The following is a 9,682-nucleotide window of genomic DNA, read 5'->3' as shown; positions in this document are numbered from 1 at the left end:
TCCTCATTGGTGCGGCAGGTGGAGAGGAGCGGCGCTGGCACTGTCAGTGGTCAAGGGCACATGCCTGCAGGCAGCATCTTTGGTCTGTGGCTGCTTCAATTTCAGCTCTGAGCAGCTGGTAGCCAGAAGCGAGGGGACGCCCCAGGCAGGCACACCCGTGTTCTCTCTGCAGCTGGGTTCTCCTTGCACATGTGTGGGAGGCTGCAGCCCGGCTGCTTCTCACTCACACTGTGGACGTTTTGCAAAGTTATCTACTGCCTTGGAAAATTATTATTTAAAAAAATATATTTATTGTTGAAAGTATTACATATGTCTCCTCCCTCACCATTGACTTCTTCTAGCCAACCCCTGTCTCCCCCACACTCAGCCCCCTTACTTCTCACCCCTGCCCCAGGCCTTCATCATTCTATTGTCTGGGTCCATGGGTTATGCATATATGCATACAATTGTTTGATTTCTTCCCATCTACCCACTCTCCCCTGCCTTCCTTCAAGATTCTGCAGTCTATTCTGTGCTTTTATGTCTCTGGATCTATTTTGTTCAACTGTTTATTTTGTTCATTAGATTCCACATATGAGTGAGATCATGTGATACTTGTCTTTCTTAGACTGGCTTATTTTGAGAAAATTATTTTTGAGTTTTCCTACATAGTAGTAGAATGACAGGCAGCTTCCTTGAGAACCCAGGAAGGAATGGGGTGCTGCAGGCTCCCCTCTTCCTAGGACCCCCACATAGATTCAAACCAATCCTGTGCTATCTCCCTCCATCTGAGTTTGGGGTGTCACCAGCAATCAACTTTGTTTTAAAAGAAGGCACATCAAAAGAACAGAAGTTGTGGTCATTTTTATTAATCATGGGCAAACACCTTGACACATGTAAAACAAAAGCACTTTCTGTTCAGCTGTTTACAACTGGCAGCTCTTTGTGGTTGTAAGTTCAGGCCACAAATGTGAAAGTCACAGGGAGCAATGTTTCCAGGTGGGGCAGGAGCCGAGCTAAGAACATGATGTTCTCCAGCTGTCCTATCTCCAGGGCCATCGCTGGATTCAGATCCCTTCACAGCCAGCCAAACCTTCTACTACACAGAGAAGCCTGGCTGAAAGGAAAGTCCTGGAAGTTCTGAAAGGGGCAAAAGCACATCAGACTTGGCTACATAACAGCACAAGATTACACATAGAACAGTGTGTGTGTGTGTGTGTGTGTGTGTGTGTGTGTGTGTTTGGGTTACGTAGGCACTGTTGACAGGAAAGGCACTATGTTGGCAACCAGCTAGCTCACTATTGCAAAATCATGATAGCAGTTACTATTTCTTGGTTATCTTCTAAGAGCCAAATAGTTTGCATATAGTGCCTTAGTTTAATCTTCAAAGCAACTCTATAAAGTGCTACTACCCTGCTTTTATAGATGAAGAAACTGAGATTCAGCTAATGTATTAGTTTGCAGGGGGTGCCATAATGGCTTAAAATAGCAGAAACGTTTTCTCTCACAGTCCTGGAGGCTAGTATTCAAATCCAAGGTGATGGCAGCCCCCGATTCCTCTGAAAATCTGGAGGGATCCATCCTTGCCTCTTCCTGTTCATCAGGCAGCTGTCCACCCTTGGGAACCTTTAGTTTACAGTTCCATCAACCCCATCTCTGCCTCTGTCCTCCCATGGCATTCTCCCTTCTCTGTGTCTTGGTGTCCGACTTCCTCCTTTGTTTATAAGAACACCAGTTATGTTGGATTAAGGTCCTACCATACTCTAGTAAGACCTTTTCTCAACATAACTAATTACATCTCAATGATCTTTTTTCCAAATAAGGTCACATTCTGATGTACTGGGGGTAAGATCTTCAGCATATCTTTTGGGGGAACAAAATTCATTTCATAACACGTAAGCAAAATCTCTTGCCTAAAGGTAACACTGCTTGCAGGTACAGAAACAATTTGAACCCAGTACTGACTCCCAAACTCTTTTTTCCCCTATGTACAAATTTATGTAATTGCATTAATTGATGTGTGTGAATTACTCAGGTTCATTTTAGCGTTGTATTTTTAGCAACGCCCCCGTTTGACTTTCATTTCAGCCAGGCTGATCTGCATAGTAGAAGGTTTGGCTGGATGGTCCCTGAGGGTCAGGGCTGGGAGCTGAGTCAGACTGAGGGATTGTGCCTCCACCAGGGGTCCAGTCAAGAATCATACTAAGTATTTCTAACAGAGAGAATTTAATACAGGAAAATTTGGTTATAGAAGTATTGGGACTAAAAGAACAAGAGAAAGAGGTAAGTGGGTGGGGAGATAAACTATCATAAGAACAAAAAAGGATAAACTATGGTAGGAAATTATGCTGGACAATATGGCAGCCTAGGTCTTTGGAGAAACATTACTTGTATAACTTTACAAATGTTTGGCTAAGGTAAAGAAATAAAGCCTTGAAATGATGAGAGAGAAGACCAAAGCCACAAGTCAACCCACAGGCATTCTCCATCAGTGGCCTCGACCTTGGGCTCTAAGGAGCCATATCCCTGGGGGCAGTGGAGAGAGTCTATGGCCATATAGGCCAGGATGTCAGACCACAGCTACCTATCCAGAGGCAGCCTGCTAATGAGTGCCACTTTTGAACTAGGAAAAACAAAAAAAACAAAAAAAAAAAACAGGCAAGAGCATTAAGAACCTTGCTTATCTAAATCTTGGCCCTGGGTATAGTGAAAAACAAAAACCGAAGTCCCCATGAACAGACTCCCCAAAATGTCTCCCATGAAAGTTCCTAACCACGAGTCTATACTCATGTGGTCTGTGGCCAAGATTTATAGTTCTCAAGAGGCCCCCCCAAATCCCAAGCCCAGAATTTTGTAAGAAGTTTCCAGGCTGGTAGTGTCCCAGGTGGCAGGCAGGAGCAAACAGGAAACCACTCTGAGGGAACATACTTCAAACCCAAATGTACCACAGGTAAAGTTGTAGGGAACATGAAGTCCCAACAAAATCAGCAAACACACTAGGAAACAAGTGAGAGTCAACAGAAACCACAACCACAGAACAAGAGATACAAAGACAGCAAGTGATACAGTGATTAGAGACCAAATGTGAAATAGGTGTGCTTAATGTGTTTAAGTAAATAAATGTGCATTAAAATGTACAAAAAAGAAACAAAGAATCAACAATGACTAGGACTTATCTAAGAGATTTCAAGTGTAATGGGAAAGCAGAAGTTGCCTTCAGACCCTTAGTGTTCAGAGAAACCAGAGTTTCTCAAAGGGGCTGAGTTAAAGACCAATGTTTTGGGAGGTTGGGGTCTGATTCTTTGGAAAGCATAAGCGGGTAACACTACCCTACTATGAGGTATCCCCAGATGGATATGATTGGAGAGATGATGAAAAGACAGAACATATGGGAAATGCAGAGAGAGTTGGGGGGAGAGAAAACACTCCAAAATAGGGAAGGAAGCTTAGTGTGTCTTATGTGGGCAATATGGCAGCCTCTTCCAACAGAGAGAAGTAGATCTTAATCCTTGCTCCCTGGCAGTGCCTGGTGTTGCAGAAGGACTTCTGAAAAGATGGCTTGTGGGGTCCCTGATGAGGCTCAGTCTTGGACCATGGGGCTCCCAGACTTGTCAGAGATTCCCTGCTCAAGCTTGACCCCAAAGCAATAGGGTTACCTCTCTTCAGGAGATCACCTGAGTCTTGGTTCCCCTCCCTTCCCAGGCAAGGACCTCTTCACACTTTTGTCCTAGGGAAAGGGGGAACCCCACTTGCCAATCAAGAATGAAACTAAATCTTCTGCCAGCCCAGTGGAAGGCAGGTTTAAGGTCTTATTTAATTTAAATAAAATAAAGATATGTTATTTATGACATATCTGAGTGTGTGGAATGAGTGTCATATACACTACACAAGTAATTTCTACATCTCAAGGGAATTTAAAGAAGGATTTCCCCCATTGATACCAGGGGAGAACCCCTGAGAGATGGTACACTATGTCCTGGCTCTTTCTATGCAGAAATAGGGTGTGCTTGCCCCACAGAAAGGAAATTCTAGATCTTCTGTAAATTGGCTGTAGAGGGCCCAGCCTTCCCTTTGTTTCTGGTATTTAGGAAATTGTAAAGTTGATGGGAGGATAAGGAATAGGAAGGAAATTAATAAGATGATAAGAAGATAAAAATGTCAACTGATGTGCAAATTGTAGACTACCTGGGAACACTGCTGGGAGAGTCTGAATATTCCATTTCATGCTTAAAAACAAAAGAACACAAGTAGCCTCATTTCTTTAATGTTCAATTAATTCTTGGGATATTTGAGCCAATGTCAATGGCTTTGCTTTACCATTGTTCAGGAATCAACAGAAGAAGTAATGTAATCCAATGCAATCTTGTTTTGGCAGGATCCGTAGTTGTACCTATTCTTTTTTATCCTTCCTGACTCTTCCTGCTCGAGAGACCTCTTCACTTACATGTGTTAGGAGGAAGCTTTCTACCCACAAGAAAATGGGCTGCTTGCTTGGGAAAGAAAAGTTCCATAAAACCAACATTAAGGTGTGTGTTTTTTTAGTATTCCTAGGCAGGATTTTCACATTCCTATTATCAGCCTGTTTTTCTTGATGTGAAAAAGTATTAGGAGCTAGCAACAACAACAAAGAGAAAACATAACCATTTAAAATGGAATATGTTGCCCATCTATCTCTTCTTCCAATAGTTGACAAGTAGAAAAGTTGGTAAATCAGCCCCAAATTCCATGCAGCTTCTTTAACCAGTTGTTCTCTTTTGAACAGGAGAGTGAGATATAGCAAGAAGCTCTTGACGTATGTTCAATGCCAGTGACTTATACTAAGAATTTACTTTGGACATTTCATTGATGTTTTGTGGAGCCTGAACTGAACCATAAAAAAAATAAATGTTTAGCAGTATTTCCCACAAGGGGCACTAATGTACTGAAAACCAGGCATCCTTGGCAGGCAGGATGAAGTCAGACAGATCCTCTGCTTTTAGCCTACAGTTTCAATTAATAAACCTCCTAGAGCATCATAGCTACAACCTTGGTGGTTTCCATCTCCCACCTACACTAATAAATTGATGTCTTGGAAATGAACTGTGAACACAATTTTAAATTTAAATATTGTGTCACCCAGAGCGAATGTGCTTTCAGTCATGATATTAGCTCAAATGAAGGACATACTGAATTGAAGTTCTGGCTATGTTGGCAGAGGCCTTTAGCCTAATCGAGAAATTTATGGGCAGACAAATCTGCTAGGGAGCCAGACATCTACTCTAAATCGAGACATCACAAGTCATTTAGCAGCTGATCTACAGTGTCCCTGAGCTTCCTCGAGGTCAATTAGAAGACCTTATCCATTTAGTTCAGCTTTATGACTTTAACAAATGACTTGCTGGGGTTTTTTTTGTTTTGTTTTTCTTTCTTTCTTTCTTGGTTACCAGAACTAATAAAAACTTCATGGAGATTTAAAGACACCTAATGAAATCATGAGGGTTGGATTTCATGCCTACCTGTTCTAGATCTTGTTTGGGAAATACCACACGCCCAGCTTGAAAACAGAATGGAAAGCAGTCAAGGAATGGGCGTCTTGTGATGTAGCCTACACAGATCAAGGAGACTTGGAAAGATATGAATAATAACATCACGGAACGGCCAGTGCCTGCCACTCAACATGGAGCCAGTCACTCGTGGGTGTGATAACTTTCCTGGCTTCTGCCTCTAAAAACATTCAGTGAAAGTTGGTGACTTGGCTGGTGTTTCAGACAAAGAAATGAGGGCATGGATTGAAAACAGACAGGGCTCTAAGGCTTTAAGAATGGCAGCTTTATGTCAAAATTCCAACAAAAATAGTTACCAGGGTTGGTGTTTTTTGTTTTTTTTGTTTTTTTTGTTTTGTGTGTGTGTGTGTGTGTGTGTGTGTGTGTGTGTGTGTGCGTGCTTTTTTTTTAAGGCAGCAGAAGAGCCTAGATCTAAAATTCAGTGTATTCCCTCTCAACGAAAGCTCTAACAACAAACAGTTCTATCACTCAGCTTCTGTTATTCTTGGCAATTCATATCTCAGGTGGCATCAGAGGTGGCCATACATATATATATGAAGTCAGCTTATAATTAATTTCTGTTAGAATTACAAATTTAACTGCATAGGGGTTAAATATTCTCAGGAGGCAGGTACTACCACAAACATGTGGATAATGGTATATGACTCATATGAGACATAAGTGCTGACTTCCTTAATAAACAAAGAGCTTTTAAAGGTGAATAAAAACATAAATCACCCAATGGAATGATGGGATCTCACATATATGACAAATATTTTCATCTAGTGTGACATTTCTTCTTTGATTTTATTACTTTTGTGATTTTTCACAGGCTTGGTGTTTTATGTGGTCACATCTGTACTTTTTTTTCTCTCTCTTTCTGTCATCATTATGCTTAGTAAGGCATCCTTCATTCTGAAATGCATCTATTTGACTTTGGATTGGGGATGGCATTAATTTCTGATCATCTGTAAAACTGGTGTGTGGTTAAAGAATAAAAATAGATTAATTTTCCTAAATAATTAGGAATAATTGTTCCAGCTTCATTTATTGAGCCTCCTTTCTTTCCCCACAGATGTGGAGTGTAACCTTTATCATGTATTAAGCACTTTTGTGTGCTAAAAATAAAGTGTGTGTGAGTGCATGAATGTCTCAGAGGTGTGTGCAGGGTGGTGTTTGCCACACGTGCGTGTCCTTCTTTTTCCCTCTGCCCTCCCCCCTTCCTCCCCAGAGACTGAGAACAGAGGGAAGGAAGCCAGGGCAACATTAAACAGCTCTGCTGCTCTGGATAATGTCTGTGTAGGGGGGAAAAATGGAGGCTGAGGTTTTATAATTTAAAAACGATTACCCTGCATCAAGCACCCTGAGGGGGATGGTCCCTGCCATGTCCAGGGCACTCACTCCATGCCAGGCACTGTTCTGAGCATTTACACAGATGACATCACTGCATCCTTATGACCACCCACAATGTGGGTGCTGTTATCATCACCCGGATTTCAGAGATGAGAAAACGAACACCCAGAGACATCATGTCACTTCCCCCAAAGTCATTTAGAAAGGCAACAACCTACACCAGCCAATCAACAAAGGTGCTGGGATAATTACCTTCCTCCACACAGTTCCCCACAGCAAGGACATCAAATGTTAACCTATACGTGGAGAAAGGTCCCGCAGGTGGGACTTGTCTGATGGAAATGGTCCTGGGATAGAAAGTGATGGAGCCAGGTGATTATCTCTCTCTGAGAAACATGGGCCACCTTTGGTTTCCAGGTACTCATCCACTCCTGTTGTTTTCACATCCACACTTCTCCTTCCCAGGAAACCTAAGAAGGGCTTTTCCACTGTCTCCCCGACTCAGAATGGCAGCATGGAACACTCACCACAAGATCATTCAGTAGCTCAGAGAATTCTGTATCTAAACCTTTGCAAATTAGTGGCCTCTGGGTGCTTTCATTATTTATAATCAACTAGAGGCCCAGTGTGAAAAAAATCGCTCACATGGCCCTGCCCACCCACGTGTGCCTCATTGCAACCACCTTGCCACCCCACCAGCCAGCTGGCCACCAGCCTCGGGCCTAAACTGGCAGTTAGATATCCCTCTCACAATCCAGGACCACTGGCTCCTAACTGCTCACCTGCCTACCTGCCTGCCGATTGCTCCTAACTGCCCCCCTACTAGCATGGTCACCCCCAACTGGCTCCCCTGCTGGCCTGGTACCCCCAATGGTCCCCCCTGCCAGCCTGGTCGCCACTTACTACCCCCAATGGCAACCAGGTCACCCCAACTGCTCCACCCCCACTGTCCTGGTGATCTCTCACTGCCTGATTGTCCACGCAGCCTGCTGCTTGGTCATTTGATTGCCCCTCACTGACCCCCCTGCGGGCCTGGTCACTCCATGCCACCTGTTGAGTCATCCATTTGGTTGTGACGTTTGCTTAGGCTTTTATATATATAGATGGTTGAGTTAACAGACTTTATTTAGTGTCTCAATGGGCCAGTAAGGTGATAGGCACCAGGGTGCACAGTAAGGCTGGAATGTGGCTTCCTGCCCAAGGCAGCACGACGACTCAAGGGGTCTCTACATACGGGACCCACTTCTTCCTTTGAAATGGGACTCTGCTTACATGGATTCAGGAGAACCAAATGTGGCTCTGGATGGGGCCTCAGGAGTCCTGGATACCCGCAACCTCTTTGTAACTCACCTTTGTATAACCACACCCTATTTCAGTGCTCTTCTCTGGAGAATAGCAGCCCGGCTCTGCATTCTCTGTAGATTGTCATGAGCATCGCATGTAGGTGAGTGTTTCTTGCCATGTGCAAGTTGCTACATAATTACAAAGTTTTACTCCTGGAAACTAGGAATATGTTTAGCTGATGTATTTTTGTGTTTTGGTTGTTATGTGCATATATGTTTGTTGTTGTTGTTGTTTTACCACCTTTGATCAGCAGCTGATTTGGCTGATCTGGGCCTGATTGGCCTGTTGGCTCCATGTCAGTCTCTGGTCTGACCCTTGCCATCACTTCAAACATTTCCCTGAAGAGAAATGAGCTGCCTCCTTTTTTTCTTTTTCTTTCTTTCTTTTTTTTTTTTTTTTTTTTTTTTGTCAGTTCAAACCACATCCTGCCCATTTCCACTTTCCATAAGACAGCTCGTGACACCAGTGGTTTTAAGATGCAGCAGGCTTCGGGTGAAGCACCATGAGAGGCCTTTTTCACAGAAGTGAAAATAATTCACCCAGTGGTCAGCATGTCAGGTCTGGGCGTCATGTTCAACCTGCCCCCAACTTGATCTGATCCCTGATTTCGGGAGTGAATTGCTACTCAGCCTTCGCTCATTCTCATACTGCTTTCTAGATGAAAACGAAGCAGGAGGCAGGGGTGATGGAGGTACCACCGTGAAAGGGCTGTGTGGCAAAGACTGCAGTAGTTGGAAAGGACTTCAGTGATGCTCTGGTCACTTTGAAGCCTGGAATGGTACCTGGGTCTGGTGGTTCCTGGCTCAAGTTCAATCTAAGGAGACCAGGGGCACCCGTAGCTGCAGTTCAAGGGCCAGCGGCGTCACTGGACTGGTGAATTTGTCCTGGTGGGTGGATGGGGTCCTGGTGACAGAGGGGCACATGTCTCAGCTGGACACTGTTTGCCAAGAGCAAGAATGGAACTGACTCAGAGTTAAGCCCATCCTCGAGACACCAAATAAAATAAATGTTTTGAAGTCATTTGATGCTTGAAGGAGAAAAGAATGAGGAGGAGGAGGAGAAACTGCATTACTATTAATGATGAGAATATTAGAACTCTGAAATTTGTAAACTGATGGTTTGGAATCGTTTTTATCATTCAGAGCATAATGGTAGACACCACAATCTTTCCAATGTCACAGGAAACTGGGCAAAGTAAGGGAAGATCCAGGGCCTGAGGCAGGGCTGAGAGGGAGCCAAACCCAGGAGAAGGGCTCAGGGCCAGCCTGCCTGGCCGGTGTCCTCGGCACATGTGGCCCACAGCCCGCCAAGGCCCAGTGCAAGCTCGGACCTGCCCTGGTGCCTCTATCCCGGAGGGCCTGGCTGCTCCAACCCCAGGACTCAAAGACATCTCCCCAGAGACTTCTGACTCCAGACGATGTTTCCACCAGGGCAAGGCTCTCCTGGTTATTCAAGGGTTCCAGGTGGCTTGTAGAGGGTTAACT

The 9,682-nt window shown here is 44.1% G+C and overlaps 1 long non-coding RNA gene across 1 annotated transcript; it reads left to right on the top strand.

Annotated features, from left to right (window-relative positions):
- The first annotated feature begins 7,988 nt into the window (after nucleotides 1-7,988).
- LOC118708477 lies at nucleotides 7,989-9,218 on the top strand. Its single transcript, XR_004984579.1, has 2 exons — nucleotides 7,989-8,756; nucleotides 8,857-9,218. It is a non-coding gene; the product is annotated as an uncharacterized LOC118708477 (long non-coding RNA).
- The last annotated feature ends 464 nt before the right edge of the window (nucleotides 9,219-9,682 follow it).

The sequence above is a fragment of the Pipistrellus kuhlii genome, unplaced genomic scaffold (assembly GCF_014108245.1).
Source record: "Pipistrellus kuhlii isolate mPipKuh1 unplaced genomic scaffold, mPipKuh1.p scaffold_m20_p_6, whole genome shotgun sequence".
Taxonomy (NCBI): Eukaryota; Metazoa; Chordata; class Mammalia; order Chiroptera; family Vespertilionidae; genus Pipistrellus; species Pipistrellus kuhlii.
The sequence above is the reverse complement of the archived record's forward strand: the minus strand, read 5'-3'. Positions and strand labels throughout refer to the sequence as shown.